Raw genomic sequence first — 22,818 nt, 5'->3', positions numbered from 1 at the left:
TATTCATTTTTATAGCATTAGCTTCCACAGAATTTCTTACTGACACATACATATTGCATTACCAAATGAAGTGAATACAGAGAGTCTGAAATGTGTTATACCTTCAGATGATTTTGGACTCCAACTCCCATCAGCCCCAGCCATTTTTAAAATCAAATTATTTCAAAGTAGTTTGCGATGAAATAAAATAAAACAACAATAAAATACAACTAAAAACAATCCTAATAAGATGACAAACCAACAGGCAACAGAGAATAGCAACTGAAAACCGAAAATGTAAGAAACAGCAACTAGAAGCACAATGAAACAGAAATACCCTGCTCCCAGAATGTTAGAAGGGGTAGAACGAGATACAGTACAGAGTCCATGGAAAGGCGTTCTATATCTCCAGAGTTACAGCCAAGAATATCATGTTTCTTATATAGACCAGTCGGGCTTCCAAATACTACAGAACATGAAGCAGAGACCCCTCCGTTTTCACTGCTGCAGGGGTGGGTGTCTATATCATTTTGGACTCTATTCCTAATTATGTCTTTTTAATTTCCAAATAAAATCCAGAGGACAAGTCTAGTTCCCAAGTCAGCAGCTCCCTGCGACTCCTGGCAAACCTCTTCTAAGACTGAGTGGAGTTTCAAAAGCAGTTTTTGATACAGCACAAAGTTCTGCTATTTAAAAAAGCGTGTGTGGAGGGGGGAAGGTCCAAAATTCAACTGAATATGAACCTAAAGCCACCGTCTGGATCAGAGTCAACACATTTTTTTTGATATCGCCTGTCACCTTTTGTTGCTTCATCTAGTTTGCAAAATTTGTGATTACATGCCCTCTGGGGGAGTATCAGTTAACAATTGCAATTCCCCTCCCCCAACCAATAAATCCAAATATATTGGATTTTTAAATGTATACGGGAAGCACGTTTTTCCTATCAGTTGGCCCAAGAAATCTACAATTGCCTACAAATTCTGGATTTCTTCCTTCTTGCAAAATAATAATATATGTATATATACATACATATTATGTATGTATACATAATATCACACGTATAACAATATATGTATGTATATATGTTATGTATTCAAAAACCTGAGACTCCAAGGTGAAATCAATAGCATCAATGAGGAAAAACACAAAACTACTTCGTTTTTATAAATGAGTATATTTTGCCAGTGTATCAGGAATGGAGGGAGGCAACATTAGTATTGGAACATGTAGCAAAAAAGACTTAGCCCCTCCCCAGCCCCGATCTAAATATTGGGATCAAACGATATATACACCATACCCTGAGGGGCACCAGCTACCAGTGACATTGTCAAACACACAAGCTCCGTGCCCTTCACATACCATCCTCTCTTGTGCCGAAAGAGTAAGAATGGCAAAAACAGCTAGTGAGAAAGTGTAACATTACAGGCATACTAGAGCCATCTCCTGCCCTTCCAGCAGCCGAATGCTAATTCATGCTGTTAGTTATGAAATCACCAGCTCAGAAACAATGTTTAATATGCCTTATCAACAGCCCCTTAGTGAATGAATTATTTAACCCTCCCCAAAGAATGAGCTTGACACTCCTGCTCCCGAGCATAACATGGGAACAGGTGCAAGGTTTTTATTTCACTCGCAAAAAAAATAAAAAAATAGAAACAAAATCTTCCATCTCCCTGTACTCTGAAAATTCTGAACCATGTTTGCTGAAACTTTCCAAATAAAAAGAAAGCAGCCTAAGGCAGAAATTCAATGAATAGTTAAAATTTGACAATGTTATAAGCCACTGAAAACAGGATGTTATAATAGAGGGTGGTAATTCGAGGAATCTTTATGTATGTCAAAAAAGATTAAATCACAGTTGCTGAAGCACAATCTTATGTAAATACAAGTACTAAGAGATGTTACTATGGTTTTTCATTTAGTTCTTCTTTCGAGGTGCTTCACTTATCTGTGTAAATCTTCTGAAAACTTTTGTGAACCCCCCAAAAAATTCAAGGTAGAGTAGCCAGAGAACTGTTTTCCTGGGAATATATGAAACAAGTCTTTGAGTATTAATGCACCTAGCACCAAATAACTGGAGAGCTGGAAGGTTTCCCAAGGGTCATCCAGTCCAACCCTCTGCAATGCAGGAATCACATAGTATGCTGATGACATGGAGCTCTACTTCTCCATAACATCTGAATCAGGAGAGGCTGTGCAAGCTTGTGACTACTATCTTAATGGAATGCTAAATAATAAATGCAATGGGTGGAATGCTATGCTATTATGATCGTTCTGTCAGTGCAATAATTTCTGCTTCCCAGATGGAATGATCTCCCTTCTACTCCTTCTGCTGATTTGGGAGGGTGTGTGTGTGTGTGTGAGAGAGAGAGAGAGAGAGAGAGAGAGAGAGAGAGAGTCCAGCTTAACGGCTTCCCTGTAAATACTGGGAATTAGGGGTACATTACCATGTGACTATCAACTTAAGTCCAGATGAAGATGCATGCAAAGCATTCAGCGGTGCCATTTCATGTCAGTTGCTGCCTTCCATCAGTTGGTCACAATGGTAGCCAGAAGCAGGTACAGTGGTGCCTCGCAAGACGAAATTAATCCATTCCGCGAGTGTCTTCGTCTAGCGGTTTTTTCGTCTTGCGAAGCAACCCTATTAGTGGCTTAGCGCTATTAGTGGTTTAGCGGTTATTAAAGGCTTAGCGGCTTAGCTGCTAAAAGGCGCTTAGCGGCTTAGCGGCTTAGAAAAAGGGGGGGGGGCGAAAAAAAATCTCAAGACTCCCAAGACATTTTCGTCTTGCGAAGCAAGCCCATAGGGAAATTCGTCCTGTGAAGCGCATCGAAAAACGGAAAACCCTTTCGTCTAGCGGGTTTTCCGTCTTGCGAGGCATTCGTCTTGCGGGGCACCACTGTATACAGAAGAGACCAGCTGCTGGCTTCCTCCATAGGGCTCTGACTTGGCAATGTTTTCTTTCATTCACTTCAGAATGATGGGATATGAAGTCTTGTCAAGCCAGGCCACAGTGGAGAAAGTTGTTCACCTTCTCCTCTCCAGCATTCTGGTTGGGAAGACATACAGTCAAACAGGAAACAGCGTGTGAATCTCTCACATGCTGCCTTTCTCTGAACCACCTCTGCTTTCTCAATGAATTCACTTGGAAAAGTGGCACTACTGAGGTAAAAAGCAATGGGTATGTGTTATGAGTTTGTGGGCGGCGAAGAAGGCTGTACGCAAGATTCTTCTAACCCCTGGATCCAGCAAGTGTTAAAATATAAGACAGGCTAGCTTCCTATGTTGAGGTGATAGCCTGGATGATGGGCCATTAAAGGAAAGGAAAGGAAAGGGGCTCTGTGTGAGATAGCAAATGGATGGGGTCTCTCCCTTCAGAAGCAAGCTGGAGAGAAAGTCAGAGCAATGTTTGAGAGCAATGTTTGATTTCTGTTTGAATCCAAGGCTACAGCTACGGGAGAAACAAGCCACTTTTGGGGTGCTAATGCTGTATACCCCTCCATCATAGGTTCATGTTATATATGTGTGTGTGTGTGTAAATAAACCATATATCATAAAGACATCACAGACTCTGCTGTGCCTCATTTCCAAAGGAAACACAAACAGTAGAACCTCTGGAATCTCGTACCACTCAGAGATTCGGGTGGTGGGCAACAATCCATTGGTTTCAATGTGATGGCCCCTTCACCCCACAAATGTTGAAGCATGTCTCCAAGTCCTATGGGACATACTCTCACTTGCTCACATTTCTCTTTCATCCCATTGACCCTCCTTTTTCTACATTCCTGTTCTGTGTCAAATCTGAGCAGCAGTGGGGATGGAGGGGCCTTATTTGATATGAGTGTTGCAGGGGGAGAAGTCCGACCTCATAGGAAGGCTGAAAATGGTCTTCTCCCACTAAGACTACCCTGCCTGTCAAATACACTAGGCACTTTAGTCATAGAAGACTAATAAAAGCCTCAGATCTGTTTCAGACGTATACAGAATGCAGGGCTGAAAGAAAGTGTAGTAACATTTGCTTACTGTTTTCTGCTTCTTTGTAATTCCTAAAGCAGAGTTTGTATGTCTCTTCAAATAGTAGGACATGCAAGTTGTCCTTGCATCAGGGTCACCTCAACATACGACAGAAAGGTTTGCACAGAAATTCTGCTTCAGACATTATGTAGGAGAAAGAAAACATTAATCATCCATTATTCCTTTTCCTTTTCTAACCTTCCAACTTATCTTTTCTTCCGTGAGACAATGGCTGCATTTGCACATAATGCTAAACCATAGTTTAGTGGTATGATGATGAGTTTGTGTGAGCCTTGGATTTGCGCAATTTCCCTGCCAGGAGCAAACTTAAACTATAATTTAACCACAGCTTGTAGTTTCATCCAATACCTGAACTGGGATGAATTTTGGTTTACTAGAATCCATTTTTTACAAACCATGGATAAGACTTAATCAGTTTATCCTGGTTTGCATGTTGCAACAAGCTGAGGTTGGGGGGGAAAGCAGTGAAAACTTTCAAACTCACAGCCATTCTGGAGGAAGATAAGAAGTGCCACGCAAAGCCGACAACTGCACGTTTGTCCTCATAATGCTAAATCATGGGTTAGTATTACATGTAAATGAGGGCACTTTTTATTCTTGTTTGTGTGAAGCATGAAAATAGCCTCTTGACAAGAACAGGCAAACAGACAATGAGACAAAATCTCTGCAATGTATTTTTCAAGCAAGAATGATGCCATGTTTCCTACAGGAGGAAGGGCAGAGATATAATTGCTTGAAAATAAGGAGATGATAAAATATCATATCTCAGACATAATGTATGATCAATTCTGGTCAGGAAGGTGATACAAGGTTCCCCTTTGGGCCTGAGCCATGTAGCTAATAAAAAAAGACCAACATAGCCAGGGGGATTTCCTGAGGCCATTGCAGACCAACTCATAGGCTACTATACAACTCATTTTCAGGAGCATTTGGGCTGCATTTAACACTATCTCCAGGCCCCTAGAGCTTTAACTACCATATCACAGATTTACTTAAAACATAGCAAAGAGCTAAAGATCTTCACTTTCTGATCTGAATTTCGAAGAGTCAAATGATTTGACAGGAGAAATAATTCACTTTGCAAGCTATTTCAGTCATTTTCCCTGGTGCCAAAGGCTTCTGTGACGTTTGAACTGGCTTTATATACTTTTGCCATTTATTCATATTCTATTTGATATTAAAGATTTGTGATCTCTTGACTTGGATGCCCTGACTTTGACCTAAAAGGCCAATACAAGCCAGTCCAATAAGACCTACTGGCTACTGAAGCTGGAGTTTCCATCAGCACAAAAGATCCTATTGTCTGTGTAATCAAAGTTTACTTTAGCTGGGAATATTGTTTGCTAAAGAAAGGTTATTTTAGCTATTCTTGTAGAAGCTACTGATACAAATACACACACACACACTCTATCTATATCTAATCTGTATCCACAACACCATCCTTAGGTCATGACTGTATATATTTGGGAAAGACAAATGAAACAGGATTATTTCCCTCAAAATAAAACTAATATTTCAGCTAGCTACATAAAGAGTTTAAGACATTTCCACTCCTCCTATCAGTGAATACGTAAAGAAACTGGTGCAAAGAAAGTATTCTCCTGACTTTTATTCAAGATTACAGTTTGTATTTCTTACTTAACTGTGCTTTCATGAACTCTGCAAGAGAGAGTATTGTGGCATCCTAAAGACCAGGCCAATCAATTTATTGTGACATAAGTCTTTAAAATGCTAAACTCTCTTTCCCTCTCTCATTTGTTGCAACAGACCAACACAGCAATTCCTCTGGAAGTTGCCCCTGTAAAGAATGTTAGGTTAAAGGTACACATGCTGTATATTTTACTAAATCATTTGTTTCTGGCAAGTACATATGTGTTGTTTTAATATATAACCTGAAAGCTGACGTGTTATTTTGTGATATTGTGGGGTACAAATCTGCAAGAAATGGCTAATATTTGCTCTCACTTTAATGTCTCTGATATGAAGCACTCTGAACAAACAAACCAAGTTTATCTGTACCATTTGAAGTTTATGTCTATGTAGACCAAACTACATGCATCATTAGAAATCTCCTCCCCACACCCAAAAACAAAACAAAAAACCACATTAACAGCAGAAACAGTTTTCATCAGGAAAGCAGGGTATGGGGAGGGAAACTTGGGAATTTTCCTCCTCTACTATGACCCTGACAAGAATCAACCCCACACTACTATTAACATGGATGGGGGCTGCCTTTGGGGCTAATAGCAGTCTGGGGTCATTTTGAATCAGATTTTGGTTGGGGTGAAAGAGTTAAATCTCCTCCTCCTATATGCTGCAATCACAATAAAAACTGGTTCCTTGAACCTGTTATAAATTAAAGAAAGCTGATGGGCTTCTTAACAACATTTTAGTTTGGCTCCATGTGTCTCATAAATAGTGGGCCCTATGGCTGTGAGTCAGAGTGCAGGATGCTAAAGTGGAATAATATGTTGCTTTTCTGACAGCTTCAGCTCTTTCTTTAATTTCGGTTGCTTAAATCTCAACAGGAAGACTGCCTAAGTTTGGAAACTGGGTGCTGTGGGAGGCATTAGGTAATAAATGGAGTAGCAGTCTCTATACCTACTCTTATAGAAAATTATTTATTGAATATCACATCACATCACATCTAAAGACAGGGAGTCTTTCCCAGCCTTACCTGGAAATTGCAGGGTCTGAATTTGGGACTATCTGCATGCAAAAAAAAAGCTATGGCCCTTCCCAAAATTCTTCTATAGCACATATTACAGTGGAGAGTTAACACTACCATGATCTTCACTGAAGGCAGGAACTGGCTAGATTCACATTTGATATTTGGTGTTTAAATTGCCCTAACATTATGCCTTAATTCAGCACCTAAACACAGAGGGACAGAACTAGCTAATCTGGCACACTGGCAGAAGACAGAACAATGGCCCCCACTAACACAACACTCTTCTTCCCTCTCCTCCTCCTATACATCCCCCAAATTGGCTCTGCGGGGTCAGAAGAACCCCCGGAACAGCAGTAGGGTGTGTGTGATTCTGCCTGGAAGGCAGAAATGGTTGCATGGATGTAATGATCAGAAGAGTGTGACACTGAATTTCTCCCAGAGAAGCACTGCTGTTGGAGATAAAGATGTACGTACATAAATTGTACAGAACTCTCTTTTTGTCTTTACTTTTAATCTGTTTGACACTAATAGTCACTAAACAGAAAGGGAAGTAGTGTTTGTGTTAATTCTTTTTAATGGTTTTGTGGCAGATCTACAGACAGGTTTGCGCCTTCTCAAACTGCACGTGGGACATACTAAAAAAACCCTGTAGATTTTTGTTTGTTTGTTTGTTTATTATTCACCCTAAGGTCCCAGATGTAATGAGGTGCTAGTGCCCCCCTCCCTTCAACCAAGCATTTCAACCCAATATTACTTTTCTTCCACAATGTCACATTCCTTTCTGCTTTAGAAAGGAGCAGCAAGAACAGACTTTCCTTGTTTCGAGACCATGAGGAAAAATTGTGCTATTTTCACCCATCTATAGAGGGTTATTATTTTTGTTCGTTGTTATGCATTTTTGTGTTTTTATATTGTAAACTGTCCTGTGATCCTTGGATGAAGGGTGGAATATTAAATAAAAAAGTAAGCAAGTTCCTGCACTGCACTGTTTTGTATTGTTGCACTAATGTAGACACTTCTCACTTTTCACAAGTTGGTGCAGCTAATTTTAGGATCAGACTTGCAGGTCATTTAACCACAGTGTGTATCAACTGCAGCAACTCAAAAAAGAAAAAGAAAGAAGAAAAAATTAATTGTTGCATATTTCATGTGGTTAACTTTCATGCTTAATTGATTCACATTTGTAAAGTTTACGTTCCTTGCATAAAAAGTGTGAAAAGGGAACCAAATAATAGTTACAATTATTACCCACTGAAGGACAGAAATTGGTGAATTCTCATCTTGGAATATTATAAGCCTTTCATTTGTATCTTTTAGCTGTAAAGAGCAACAAAAGAAACACATCCCTATGGGGAATTTTTGGAAAAGTATCTTCATACATAGAATCATAGAATTGTGGAGTTGGAAGGGACCCCAAGGGTCATCTAGTCCAACCCCCTGCAATGCAGGAATCTCAGCTAAAGCATCCATGATGGATGGTCATCCAACCTCTGCTTAAAAAACTCCAAGGAAGGCGAGCTCACAACCTCACGTGGGAGACTGTACCACTGTTGAACAGTTCTTGCTGTCGGAAAGTTTTTCCTGATGTTTAGTTGGAATCTCCTTTCTTGTAACTTGAAGCCATTGGTTCGAGTCCTACCCTCCAGAGAATGGCCGGGGGAAAGAAAAATTGCTCTCTTGAGAGGGGTCTGGATGAGAGTTTGCAGGGCAACAGTCATGTCTATAGGTGACAAGGAATGTCAAGGCGAGGAGGCAAGTTAAGTCACTGCATGGCACAGCATAGTGGGAGCACTGAATCAGAGCAACCAATTGTAAGGCAAGAGGAGGAGGTGGGGCAGCAGACTAGGGTAAAGTCATGGGGCAATTTCTTCTGGGAGACAAGATGCAGTACATAGGGATCAGAATGGATGGCCTAGCTATATAGCCTGGGTTCTGAAACTGGGCCTGATCTGCTGAGGCTGCTAGGATTCAAAGAGGTGCTGAGCACCTTGCAAAATAGATCAATCCATTCTAAATACTGGAGCATCCTTAGGACCTTATCATCTACAATTCTGTGATCAGAGAAATTCATGGCATTCTGCCAGAAACTGGTTTATGTGTCCAAATCTCAAGTGATAGTTGTTTCAGTGCGTCTCAAAATGCCACTATATAGGGAGTCTTTCTTCTTTAACATCAAGCGCCACAAAGTTACCAGAAACAAGGGCCAATGCTTAGCTTTAGCAGGTGCAAAAATTCTAATTTTTTTGGGTTTGGCCTTAGTGCTGTGTGATAAAATAAATGAGGCAGTAAGTAGGGGAGCCAGCAACTGAAGATTCAGGTACATTATGGAAACGAACTTGCAGCTTGGTTAAAGGTTAATTATTTTCTTTCCCCTCAGCTGCCACTGAAATGAATGGCATACTTTCCTTCACTGTCAGGCACGATGGCTACATGGTCTAATAGCGCTGTTTCCACCTCCATACCATCTGTCTTATTCCATCTATGGCTGACCTCCATAGGAGAATTCAGGTTCAAAGGTAGCCAGGGATCCCACACTGGGACAAATCACTGGCAGTCAAGAGCTAAGTCCCAGTGAAACAAAAGCCGACACAAAAAGACTTATCACAAAAAGGCATGGTGTCAAGATAGCAGTAGTCCAGGGTCAAGGAAGAGTGTTAATCACATGCAGGTAAAAGGCTACCTGTAACAAAGGTGTGATCTGGGGGAAAACTCTCCACTCCAAACTTCCTCTGAACTAAACCATCTGCTTAAAGGGGCTATGCCAGGCTAGAGCCAGGCTTCTGAGAGTCATGGGCAGGAGACCTGCAGTGAGAGAATGACACAAGAAACAGGCATGTGTATACACACCAGGCAAGAGGAACACACATATAGCTGGTGAGAAACATACAGGCAAACACATTCTCATATACACAAAAGATTCAGATAAATGCACTTTCCCTTATACACACACAAACACATACACAAGCAGATGACTCTGGACCTGACTGCTACTGTAGCCCTCCAGATGCTGGGATCCAGTTCCCAACACAGCCAGCTAGCAGGACCAATGATGTTGGCAATAGTAGTCCAGCAAGATCTGAAGGGCTACAGGTTCCCTATACCTGTAAACTGAGCAAAGAAACAATAGACTTTCCCCTCTCCATCATGGACATCTGAAAATAGAGACACCTCACTTATTCTGCTACTGTGCAGGATGCTCCAAGATCTCTAACTTTATGAGACATGGCTTAGCACCATTACTGACCTGACAATCAACAATGACCTATTTCCACATTTAGACTTTAATTATTGAAGTCTGAGTCTAGAATAAAAAGCAAATACATAAAATAATGAGATAAAAATGGAGCTTTATAGGCCTCCTGGTTTATATGACATTTGAGTCAATAGATTCCCCTCCCCATATGTTTTTCACTTCTGAATAGTAATACTGCATACCCATCCATCAATATGAAAGTGTATTATACGCCTTTTTGATCATTCAGAAATCAAAATGAATGCCCAGTCCCTCCTATACAGCTGATGGCTCTACAGATTTGACAAGTGTGAACAGCTGCAGTCAGTTCTTATTTTAGTAAATAAAAATGAAGCAGGCTTTACTGTACATACTGGAAGCAGATCTGTATACTATGGTGTGCAAACTATTTTGTACAAATATAATGTATTGAAGGCTCATAAAATATAGTCGCCAAGACACCTAGCTGTGAACCAAGAAGTTACCGGTTTATTTTGCCCCCTATCCTAGAACCGGATATAAATAAAACAGGCTAGATGTATCCATTTAACAAGTTACTATCTGTGAGGTGGCCTTAAGCAAGTCTCCTACAACTTGGTGGTCTGTGTGAGGCAAATAACCCCTGGGTTATTTACTAAGCACTTAAAAAATAAAGTTACTCATGTCAGCCTTCAACTACATGCTACGGATGAACTTCAGTTTCTGTGGTCAGGGACAACACATCCTTGCAGTGTGGCCAACTACCTGTCTGCTCAATTCCTACCTTTCCTGGCTAAGAAAGTAGCCAGCATTTAGCAGGAAGGTAATGACAAAGGTAATGACCGCGGGTGGCGCTGTGCGTTAAACCACAGTACCTAGGACTTGCTGATCGAAAGGTCAGCGGTTCGAATCCCCGCGCGACGGGGGTCTCCCATCGTTCAGTCCCAGCTCCTGCCCACCTAGCAGTTCGAAAGCACCCTTAAGTGCAAGTAGATAAATAGGGACCACTTTCTAGCGGGAAGGTAAACGGCGTTTCCATGTGTTGCGCTGGTGCAGGCTCGCCAGAGCAGCTTTGTCACGCTGGCCACGTGACCCGGAAGTGTCCCTGGACAACGCCGGCTCCCGGCCTCTTGAGCGAGATGAGCACGCAACCCTAGAGTCGGTCACGACTGGCCCTGACGGGCAGGGGTACCTTTACCTTTAATGACAATTTAAGTCCAGAATGTACCTGCCTTCTTGTGGAAGGGGGTGACTACAACCACCCTGGAGGAGACAGCTATGAGACTCCTAAAGAAACTCAAAGATTGCTCATCTAACCACAGATACTTTCATCTTGGGCAACATGCTCAAGCCATTTATTTATTTAGAATAATTTATAAACCACATAAAACAATATCTAAGTGGGGTATATGAAACACTGCCCAGGCTTGCGCCCCAGAGGTATATAAAACAATATAATTATCCAAATACTCAGGTAAAATAAAAAAGTTAAAAACATAGGCTGCAATCCTAACTCCACTTACCTGGTAGTAAGCGCCATTGAATTCTGAATGTGAACATGGTTAGGATTGCAATTTATGTGTCTGGATAGGCTTGCTGGAGCGAAGGTTTCAGTTAGTAGCCATGCAACTCCACACATTCTTAAAGAAATGTATTATCTGAATCCATTTCAATCTAACTCCAGGCCCTGTTTTGGAACGGAAAATGGCTTGTTCTTTCTAATGGATCACATATACTAGGAGAGGGATAGGGGAAGAGCAAACTTGCTAATTCTCCCAGCTTTCCCCCCATAAGCCATTGCCTATGGTATTCTTCTGAACAGGCTTTCCGGTTTCAGAATTGGGAGCAATTTACTTCAGTGGTTTGTCTCCTGCTTTGATGGTTAATACTAGGTGTTGCTGGGAGACTGAAGTGCCATAAGTACATTGATGACACCCAACTACTTCTCCTTTTCATTAGAAGCAGGTGAGGCAGTGGAGATGCTTAATCAGTGTCTGGGGTCAGTAATGGACTAAATGAGTGATAATAAACTGAAGATCAATCCAGACCGGACAGAGGTTTCATTGGCACATGGTTCATCTGATTGGGAGTGTGTGTGTGTTAATCCTGCTTGAAAGGATATTGCGCTTCCTGAAAAAAGGCCTAGCTTTGAAGTCTGTGGATGCTGATAGATACAACATAGTCACCTGAGAACACATGACATCCACAGAAGTCAGCCTCTTCCACCTTCTAAGGCTGGTGCACCAGATACAACCCTTCCTGGACAGAGATCACAGGGCACAGAGATCGTATCCACACCTCAGTCACTTCCAGACTAGACTATTGCAATATGCTGTAGATAGGGTTGACTTTAAAGTCAGTTTGGAAACTTTTGTTAGTACAAAATATCATTGCAGGTTAATAAGTGGGACCAGTTACAGCAGTAACAACTAAACTGGCTGCTAATCTATTTACAGACTCAATCCAATTCATCTTTACAGACCAAATGGCTGAGGAACCAGGTATATGCATAATAAGAAAGACTTACCTGAGCCTCCCTACCTTCTGAAGTTAGGTGGGTAATGGCCAGGTATAGGGTCTTCTTCGTTGTGGCATCTTATTTATGGAATGCCCTCCTCATAGAGTCTTATCTGGCACCACACTGAGTTGCTATCTTTTTTTTTTTTTTTTGCATGAGAAGAGTCTATTTAGTTGCCCAGGCAACTAAATGTCACTGAAGCTGGGTTTTAATTGATTGTTTTATTGTTCTGCTGGGTTTTATCACTCTGCCATGCTACATTGCTTTCTACAGTTTTTAATAATGATTTATTTGTTTTATTATTGTTTTAATATATGAGTTGCCCTGGGGAGCTTTTAAAGAAAAGGGCAGCATACATGTATGCCAAAAAGACAGACAGACAGACAAATACATAAAATATTCTCTCTGCCTTCACATCTATAATGTGAAGAGTTTAACACTGCCACATCTCTAACCATTGCCCTTGACCCAAGCGTACCAGACAACAGTCATGGATCTTGGAGAGAGTTAACCTATAAAACCAGAGCAGAGATAAAGATCACACACTGTGCCACGGGCACACAAGCGGTTGGAGGAAGACTTCCAAGAGAGAAGTAAAAAAACAATACTAAAAGGGAAATACTAGCAGATAGAGAAATGAAGCAACAGGGTAAGAAATCAAAGAGGAGTTGTGACCACAAGCGCAAAAATTCTGAACAAACCTACTGCTACAGCCATCAGAAGAGAACTTAGAAGGTGTGCACCATGCCCTTGAGCGCTGCTTATGTTTCATCGCCAACAACTCCAGAAGTTTCTGAACGCTGCTCTGCATAGATGCAGAACCAATATGTGGGTCTGCATGGACATAGTAATGGTATTATTGTGGTGATGTAATATTTCTGAACTGAATCATTATTCTTCCTATTTTACAAATTTGGAAACAGAAGTATTGCAGTGACTTAAGCTGCTTAAAAAGAGTTTCCTTATGCTACCAACAAGTTTCTTTTGTCTTCTTTCAATCCTGAAATGACATTTTTGGGGAAACTTTTACAATAAAATTAATTCAGTTGTTTTTAAATCATCCAGCTATGTGGAATTGTTTCCAGCTGTTAAGTTTTCCATAATCTTTTTTTCCTTCCTTAAGCATGCTCAGCTAATTAAGAAATGGCTGTGTTTTAAAATGTCAGGTATGACATATATATAGTCATGAAAGAGAAGTAATAGCAGCGGTTCTGCCATGTTTGCAAGCTCTTTTTAAAAATAATAATATATAAATAAATAAATAAATTAGCATTTTCAAATAGCAACTGCCATCTCAATATATATAGTACAAAGTTTTCTGGGCTGTTTTTTTTTTTTTTTAAAGTACTGCTCACTTTGCTCATGATCTTCAAAATGATATGCATTGTGAAGCTATATCAGTTCTATAATTCTGTAACTGCATGATGGAAAACCTACCTAGGATATGTTTTCATGCTATACGTACATGTTTAAGGAGGAAAATTAGAGAATGAAGTGATAGAAGATCCAAATTGGTTTAAATATGATGCTGGACACACAACAAAAACTATCTTTTGTGACATGCCCAATATCTATTTAAATCAAGAAACTGGAGCCTATGCATGCAGCATTAGCATGCCAGAGAACCATGGCCCAGGATATGGCATGCTGGTATGCTAATGCTTCATACACAGTAGGGTAGCAACTTATGTATTACCAAAAAGAGGACACAGATTAGCATAAAATTTACATACCAATGTACCAGTATTGATGCAGATTTAGAAAAGATGACTGTAATTGAAATAGAAATACGATATATCCCACCACAGTGGGGAAGACTGTGTGACTGATCATTCCACTGCCCAGGTAGTAACTGTTGATGGACAACTTCAACACCCTGATTCTCCATACTTATAGTTCTTATTGACATGAACCATACAGTCAGTCCTTCAAATACAAGGTCTGTTCTCTGTAAGGTAGGACACAAGGTCACCAATGTATAAGGTATCAGCAATCTGTGGCCGGTACTCATGGGGGCTCCTTTGCCCGCCCCGCCCATTGCGAGCGCCCTCAATGAGGTGACCAGGGTGCACCCAACCAGCAGCAGAGCGCAGGTACATGGTGGGGACCGCACCACCCACTATAGTAAAAGGTAAAGGTACCCCTGCCCGTCAGGGCCAGTAGTGTCCGACTCTAGGGTTGTGCGCCCATCTCACTTAAGAGGCCGGGGGCCAGCGCTGTCCGGAGACACTTCCGGGTCACGTGGCCAGCGTGACGAAGCTGCTCTGGCGAGCCAGCACCAGCGCAGCACACGGAAACGCCGTTTACCTTCCCGCTAGAAAGCGGTCCCTATTTATCTACTTGCACTTAAGAGTGCTTTCAAACTGCTAGGTGGGCAGGAGCTGGGACCGAACGACGGGAGCTTACCCCGCCGCAGGGATTCGAACCGCCGACCATGCGATCGGCAAGCCCTAGGCACTGAGGTTTTACCCACAGCGCCACCCGCGTCCCTACACACTATAGTAATTATTTCTAAATATGCAAATTAGAACATGCAAATTTTACACAAATCTTTGTCCTCTTTTTTGGGAGTACTTAAGTGGCCATCCTAATTCTGCCTTCCTTTTGTGGAATTCAAGGTAGTATACATATGAATTGTACAGTTGCCTCCCATCCAAGCGCTGATCAGCACCAGACCTGCTTAGCTTCAGCAAGGTCGCGGTATCACAGGGATGGAGAACATGTGTAACTCCAGAAATTGTTGGACTTCAGCTTCCAGCAGCCCTAAGCAGCATGTCCAATGCAGGGAAGACAGGAATTATAGTCCAGTGGCATATCCATAGGGTCACAGGTACCCCATCCCTTTGTCACATGCTTTCAGAGCATGTAATGCAACATGTTAAAAAAAATGCTGTTTTTAGTGGTTGGAGTTCAGCATCCTTAAAGAAACATCAAAAGTTGTTCACGACCAAAGATATTCAGAAAAGAAAGGTGGCTGAAGCAGGAAAAAACCAAACTCAGTTAGTGTTGACACGGATTGCCTCCTCCACGTTCTCTTTCCCTTACTATTTCAAGAAAAACCACCAGATAATGTGCAAAGGGGATCTTGACCCCTGCCCATTCTGTTCCCCCACCACCATTGCAAACAAGACTCAAGAAGTTGGTAGTGCACAACCAGCTGAGAGTACACACTTAATCTCTGGTTAAATAGATAAAAAATAGCAGATAGCTTCCTGTTTGTGAAGTGGCAGAGAACAAGAAGATGCACACAACTGAAACTCACAATGGTACCAAGGAATGACTATGAAAATGTAGCCAGCCCAGACTGAACCAATGATAAACCTAGAAAAACAACAGGAAGCCAGTCACCTTACACTGTCTGGCAAGCTCAGTAATGCCCTCTCTGACCAGCAGTGACTCTGCAGGGTCCCAGAGAGAGGCATTCCCCAGCACCTGCTACCTGTTTCTCCTTCATGGGACATATAAGGAACTGGTATCTCCTGAAATACTGGCCCTTTCCTATCTACTCTGCAGCTGGAAATGTCTTACCACATGGGATACTCACACAGCACAGACCAGGAAGCCACATATGATGCAGACGTTCCTATTCCACACCATAACTCTTGAAAGCATCTTACTTTGAGCCTTGTACATGGGAACCATTTAACAAAGAACCTGTTAAGATAGCTGAAAGAAATCCCTTTTGCTTCAATACTGTATTGTTACTGCCTGCTACATGAAAAGCCCCCCTGCCCCCATAATAAATGGACTTTAAAGGGGTAGGTTGCTGTGGAAACCTTAACTTTTAACTTGTAAAAACTTAATATAAACTCATCACCCGTTTCCTTATACATATAGTCCAGTCTCTTGCCAGTGCATTATTTCTAAAATGCAAAAGTACACTACTGTGTGAGAAACGTTGTTTTCAATTCCAGCATCTATAGAACTGCTTAAATTAGTCCTGATCAACACGGCTTTATTTTAAACCAACTGGCATAATAAAAAAAGCCAGATTTTTTTAAGCTCCAAAAATAAACAAATCCTACAGAACATTGTGTGCTCTGTTGTTCCCAGCCTCAGCAACAAGACAAAAGAAGAGGGAGACTTTGTTATTTGCTAGCTGTTAATAATCAAGAGAAGATCTGCCAGACAAGCTCTTGGAGAGCTCTGTCTGTCTGGGCCAGGTAGATGCTGCAATACACAAAGGACTTCACTAGAGAAGAAAGAGCGTTCATGGACAATGATTCAGCTTCCTTAATTAAGATTTTCATTACTGATACATGCATTAAGGTTTTACAAATGCATGTGTTCAAACACTCTCAATGTGCAGGTAGATATTTCTGATTCTGTCTTAAACACAGGCTTCAGCACAGCAAAATCACCAGGAACATTCTCCAGCCAAAGCTTAGGATCTGCTTGCTTGCTCTTTGCAAAGGAGGAATGATCATGTTAAATGGTAATCTAAAATGTCTTTGTTAATTGCCAGAGTCATTAACCCTTTACAGTGGGAGGTATTGCTGAAAGACAGTGAATGATAATTCCTATTTTGATTCCACACCTATTTTATACTGTGGTCTCTTCAGCTGCTTTATTACGATTTCTCCCCTTAAAAGCAAAACAAAACTGGTGCAATATACAGGAGAAAAGTATCTTCTCGGTCACTTTTCAAAGCTTGTATATACAATACAGTACAGGAATTCTGCATGTACAGCTTGTTATAAAATAAGAGAAAGCTCAAAATACAGTAATATTTGATTCCCGATACAAGGCATTTTTATATTTGATCATGACTCTTGGGGGTCCCTTCCAACTCTACAATTCTATGATTCTTTGAGGCTGACTGCTCCAGCAACTGCACCTTGGTGAGAAGAAACAATATTTCACCATATGCACAGAACCACTTATCCTATGGTAACATCTTTAGCTATGACCCACTGACGAGAAACTGACTCCCTGCCTGACTCCCCATATAGAAAGCCAATAATGTGAGGTAGGACGCAAGCTTAGAAGTATAGTGAAGCATGTCTGGTTCTTTTCACTATGTTCTCTTTCTTCCCAGTTAAAAAAACCACAAAAGTTGACTGCTTTTCTTTAGCCCCCCCCCCCCCCCTTCTATTCTTTCTGCCTTTTGGACATGGTTTCTAGCATTAAAAAAAGTGTGTGTGTGTGTGTGTGTGTGCGCGCGCGCGTGCTGGTTGTGTCTTTTTATCTGGCCTTTTTTCTTTCTTTCATGGTGCAACGTCCTCAATCTTTAAAGTTGCTGTTTTGCCTTGTTCATCTGTTGTTGCTAGAAGGTGATATTTCTATAAATCCGGGCTCAATCTCTCAGTCTAGTAATGCCAATCTCCTTCGTATTTCATTCCTCTCATCTTTCTTTTCATGTGTTGTTCTAAACTGCCATTCTAACTCTAATAGAGCTACTTGTTTGCGGGATCTTGTGCTTTCATCAGGTTTTGCTTTTTTTGCTTTGCTCCAACTAAAATCTGGTCATCTTCAGATTTGAAGATTTCTCTCTTTTCCCTTATGGTCCATTTCATTATTCACCTGCCCCCCCAGTAAGAACAGTGGGGTTGGTTTTTATTTTTTTACCCCATCTGTCATTTTAATTTCTCTTAACCATTTACTTATTCTTTTACATCTTGAATTACACAATGTTTATCTTTACTTCCTGTCTAGTACTTTACATTGCAGTAGTCTATCATCCTCCTCACCTTTCTTTCTTTCTTTCTTTCTTTCTTTCTTTCTTTCTTTCCTTCCTTCCTTTTATTCTTGGTGACTTTAATATCTACATCATCCCCTGTAACTGCAGACTCAGGTTACAAGAGCAACAAAAAATGTGCCAAATTTGGGCCACCAAGATGAAAGGAAGGTATTAGCATATGTGAGAAAATAGAAGTATCCCCCTTCTGCCCATCAAGGGGGCAACCAGAGCTCTTTTTTCAGCCAGAACTCACTGGAACTTCCTAGGTGGGTGCCATTGCCATTATAAGGGGACATGGGAGGTGTTTATAGTGAGTTCCGGAATCTTTTTTTCTAGAAAAATAGCAGTGGGGGCAACCATCCAAAATGAAAACAGTCCAAAGAGGACTGAGCATGATTGTCCTTCTACATAGCTAGTAGTCCAAGCCCCGAACTCTTGAAGTGAAAGCATCTGGATTTAGAGTGAATCTTCATGGAAGTTCTGAGTGGGTTTGGACATGCATCGTGTGGACACTTCTATGTACACACTTGTGAAATGCTGGTATTGCATTGGATTCCCTTCTTTTCATGGCTCTGTAAGAGAGGATCAACCAGATATCAACACCTGCTGTGCAGGCACCACAACTGGCTCTCAAATTTCAAAGTATGGGAAACAATAACTTCATGACCAAGCCCCTCTTTTCCATGCTTGGCCTTTAGCATTAGAGCTAGAATTGCCACTTAAACAAAAGTTTCCTGTGTAACTTGAAATTATTCTGGAACGAATAAGTTAATCAATTTAATTGGTTTCCATTGGCTTTACTTATTGCTAATAGCTTGGACTTGCAGTCCTGGGTTACATAAATACAGCTGTTTATACACTCAATGAAACCATATTTCTCCCCAATAAACATTTCTGTAGCTTAACCCACCATTCTTTTGTCCTGCTCTGTATCTATAGAGAACTTCTTTTTATGGTAACATTTATGCACGTAAAAAACTGTTAGGAACTCTCACTTAATGATATTTTTCCAAGGTTAAATATTTTAAATTTCCAATCTTTCTTCACATATTTTGCATTCTAAAGACACAATCAATGTAACTGCTATAATGTGAACTTGCTAACATCCCTATATGAACATAGTCATGCTAACATCCCTATATGAACATAGTCTCCAAACCAGGGCACATTATTTCAGGTAATGCCTAAACAGTGCCAACAGGAGCAACACCATTATTATTTATGTCTACTGATCCACTCCAATAGTGTTTTCTTTTTAAAAGAAAAACAAAACTCCAAGGCTACTGAGATGTATCTCAGTCAATTCATTCACAGCATTGGTTGGCTTGGCATATACATCTCCTAGGTATTTGTATCAAAGCCAAATCTAATCACAATACATGTGCATATAAGCTACCCACACGTGAGCTGCTTTTCAATGTTCTGGCTCCAATCCTTCGTATTCTGGACTACAGGACAGTATGACTTGATACAAATGGGGGCATGGAAGGAGTTGCTTTGTCTCACTATGTAATCCACAAACCACTCTGGAGCAATCTCCCTGAAATACAATAGAAGCCTATTGGATTACTCCTAAGTGAATTGCAGTCTATGAAAACATTAAAAAATGTCTTTCATAATTGTCATAGGCATGCTTTGCTTGTAAAATGATTTTGTTTTGTTTCGTTGTTGCTTGAGTGAGAGGCAGAGAGATTTTTGGGGCAGTGAGGACAAATACCTTTGAGGAATTTCTTCATGCTTCATACAGATTCAAAATTATCATCACATGCCTCTGCAGTGATGTCTCTGCAGTGGAATTAGTGCTGAAATGCACACTTCCCTTTCAGCAATTTTTGTACTCCTTTGCAAAATGATACCAAACTTTTTGCAGTGAGGCATGCATGTGTGTGTGTGTGTGTGGAGTTTAGGCAACTGGTCACACTTCATTGAGACATCGTGTAGATGGTATATGTGGGCACCTTCTGTGCCAACTTTTAAACGCTTGAATTCTGACAGGCCTAAGTTTGTTTTTAATTTCTTTTAACTTTTTGTGATTTTAATGTTTGGCTTTATGCTTTTATATTGTTATAAACCAAGGTAATTTTTTAATGATATAGCAGTATATAAATATTCATATAAATAAATGCATATTCCACCATGCAAGTTAATAAGGTTGTCATCTGTTCACACTGTATTACATCATCATCATCATCATCATTCCCCACCTTTTCCCCTGCTGGCACTCAAGGTGGCTTACAAATGAAAAAAGGAACAGCTAAAAACATCAAAAAAGCATAATTAAAAGCAATTAAACAATTCCCCAAAGCCTGTTGGAACAAGAAAGTCTTCACCTGCCAGGGGAAGGACAACAAGGAGTGAGCCAGTCTAGCTTCTCTAGGGAGGGAGTCTCAAAGTCTGGGAGCAGCCACTGAGAAGGTGGATGTTTCTTTAGATGTGTGCATCTGAATGCAGATCTCCATCCACATTCTGATCCAACTCTGAATGAAAAGAGTTGAATGCATGCAAACATTTTGCTGCACAGCACTGGGACTAACAAAATTGTCACAACACTGCGGCAAAGTGGGCAAGCAGCAATGGATGTAAATATGCATAAACATGTACAAAAACAGTTATTGATGAGGGATTTTTGCAAATATTTTGAAAATTTTTTTGTCCCAACTAACTTCTGCAGTAAAAATGCAATCTCACAAAAAATAATCACGGCCCAAATATAAAATTTATATCCAACTTCAAAAAAAAATCTACTCTGATGTGTGCATGTGTTTTCAAGGGGGTCAAAGAAGAGACAGTTCAAATATCCATCAAAATGCTTAGAATCCATTTTGATTTGGCTGGGTTTTTTTGTTTTTGCAGTTCTGTATAAATATAACCTGTGCCTCGAAAACATTATAATTTTTGCCATTATTGGCTGATTTAGAAGACTGAAGAACAGCATAAGCTATACGCACAAGATTGACAAATGGCATAAGATAGGTTTGAACAGCAAATTCTCTCTAACTCTGCAATTGCCTTAAGGTCATTTATCAGAATTTTGGCTACAGCTTTTTAAAATACAGATTAATAGAAAATTATAGTCTGCATTTGAATCATTGTAACACAGCATTTTAAAAACCCTGTCTTTCCCCCCAGATGTTCATAAAAATAAGTTTGCAGTACCTCAGAAATATCTCTATGGGCAGATATCCCACATCATTCCTTTTCTATGTGTATGTCTCAGAAACAGCTAAGAAAACATACACATTTCAAGATGCTGAGCACTTTCTATCACTTTATTGCCGATGGAATAATAGGATTTGTCAAGGGACATTATGAACCACCACTGCTGGATAAATACATAAAACATGATGGCAAAGGTCTGGTGGGACTTGAATCAATTTTCTTCTGCCATCAAATAAATGTCACATTAGATGTAAAGCATGCTGCATTCTATGGGGTCTTCTGTTCCCATTGATACACAGTCTAGAAACGGAAATGCAGTTTCAGATGTGAAGTTTACTTCCCATCTGCAACAAGTCTTCCAGATTAACCAGCAGAATGGGACAATATAATGAGGAAGAATGAAAGACATAAAAGGGGGAAGAACTAAGAGAATAGTGGCATACATATCACAGCATACTTTCATTTTTTATGGGGTGAAAATAATTAAGAAACGCAATATAAAATCACCCCTGATGCCAGCCCATGTTCTGCCCTTTTAAAAATAATAATAATAATAATTGCCAAGTGCATAAAGATGAATGAGCACAAATTAAATGTGTGAAAGTTGCAGGTCTACTGTATTATTAAGAATGGGATGGCCACCTGCAGCTATTATTTAAAAGGAAAGTTAGTAACAGGCTGAATATGCAAATTCAGCCATATATGTATGTATTTATGTGTGCTTTATATATGTATATATATCCACACACACAATTTCCCCCCTAATTTTTGTTTTATTAAATATTGACATTTATTATTTATTTGCAAGGTTTCCATTATAAAATGTGTTAAGAAGGCACAGGTGGATCTCTGTGAAAATTCACATAAAGAAATCCATAGCCCTCCCCCGCCCCCAGTGCAGCCCTTCCCATCTACAGCAAGCGTGGATACATGGTTTTTATCTTTTAAGCCCATTGCAGCTTTGGAACAGAGTGTTTGGAGGCCGGCCTTTCCCAGTATGTACTGACTGGTATATTAAGATCCTCAATGGAGGGCTTTCTGCAGGTTCCCCCTTCTACCAAGCCAAAGCAGGTAGGCAGTGGTGCTGCTGCAGTTGTGGAATACTCTCTCAGAAAGGTTTCCTGAGCTTCTTGGATGCAATTCTAGTCCTGTACTGTGATATCTATCTATCTATCTATCTATCTATCTATCTATCTATCTATCTATCTATCTATCTATCTTTACCTACAGTAACATTTGTCAGAATCTGATAGTCCACAACCCTAAAAACCTAAAATAATGCTAATGCCATTCTCCAAAGCAAGAAGTTGCTATAGAACGGTACTGCCCTCTCTGATTGTATAAAATTTGCTTTTCACACCTAATACCCCTCAGGATGGAGCTCTTCTGGCTTTCTTATTCCCTAGTGCTATATCACAAACAGGCATCATAGGGAGTTACTGCTCAGTATATACTATCCCAGGGGTCAGCAAGGTTTATCTTGCCTGGGCTGGATAGGTCCTGTGGAGATACCTATGTGGGCTGGATCATGCGCGCGCACGCGCACGGTTTTCAGTGTCTGCACAGA

General features: G+C 40.5%; 1 protein-coding gene across 18 annotated transcripts in view; it reads right to left on the bottom strand.

Moving 5' to 3' along the window:
- ZBTB20 (zinc finger and BTB domain containing 20) overlaps positions 1–22,818 on the bottom strand; it is a 622,933-nt gene that overhangs the window by 126,296 nt on the left and 473,819 nt on the right. The window contains exon 1 of one of the 18 annotated variants that reach the window (XM_081004312.1): positions 9,364–9,400. The exons of the other annotated variants lie outside the window; for them this stretch is intronic. The gene's annotated coding sequence lies outside the window, so the exon portion shown is untranslated. Of the gene's footprint in view, positions 1–9,363; positions 9,401–22,818 lie in introns of those variants that run through there. 18 annotated transcript variants of the gene reach the window in all.

Source organism: Podarcis pityusensis (genome assembly GCF_964106645.2).
Source record: "Podarcis pityusensis genome assembly, chromosome: 4".
Lineage (NCBI taxonomy): Eukaryota > Metazoa > Chordata > Lepidosauria > Squamata > Lacertidae > Podarcis > Podarcis pityusensis.
Note: the sequence above shows the minus strand (reverse complement) of the source record. Positions and strands in the feature narration are given on the sequence as shown.